The sequence below is a fragment of the Eriocheir sinensis genome, chromosome 5, assembly GCF_024679095.1.
Source record: "Eriocheir sinensis breed Jianghai 21 chromosome 5, ASM2467909v1, whole genome shotgun sequence".
NCBI classification, from domain to species: domain Eukaryota; kingdom Metazoa; phylum Arthropoda; class Malacostraca; order Decapoda; family Varunidae; genus Eriocheir; species Eriocheir sinensis.
This window is the reverse complement of record NC_066513.1, coordinates 13,700,210-13,700,505: the sequence shown is the minus strand read 5'-3', so window position 1 is coordinate 13,700,505 and position 296 is coordinate 13,700,210. Positions and strand designations below refer to the sequence as shown.

Here is a 296-nt window from a genome sequence, read left to right as displayed (position 1 = left end):
ATTAGCATCCTAAGTAACGATATTAGTAGTCATAGTAGTAGCAGTAACAGTAATAAGTAGTAGCGGTATTAGTACTATAATAGTAGTAGTGGTGGTGGTGGCGGTAATAGTGGTATTAGTAGTAGTAGATGTGATGGTGAAAGAAGTTTATTGCGGTACAACAACTAATTTAAAAGCGTTAGTGGGAAGGTGAGACATGGAAAGCAGTGGTAGCGGCGTTGCTGTAAAGGATGATAATGGTGTGAGTGTAACTATGAAGCATCATGAGGGTGAAGGTTAAGTGAGTGGTGAGTATG

The 296-nt window shown here is 39.5% G+C and overlaps 1 protein-coding gene across 1 annotated transcript in view; it reads right to left on the bottom strand.

Moving 5' to 3' along the window:
* Positions 1 to 287: 287 nt before the first annotated feature.
* LOC126984506 (nuclear cap-binding protein subunit 3-like) overlaps positions 288 to 296 on the bottom strand; it is an 8,236-nt gene continuing 8,227 nt past the window's right edge. The window contains exon 2 of the mRNA XM_050838232.1: positions 288 to 296. This exon is cut by the window's right edge and continues 767 nt beyond it. The gene's annotated coding sequence lies outside the window, so the exon portion shown is untranslated.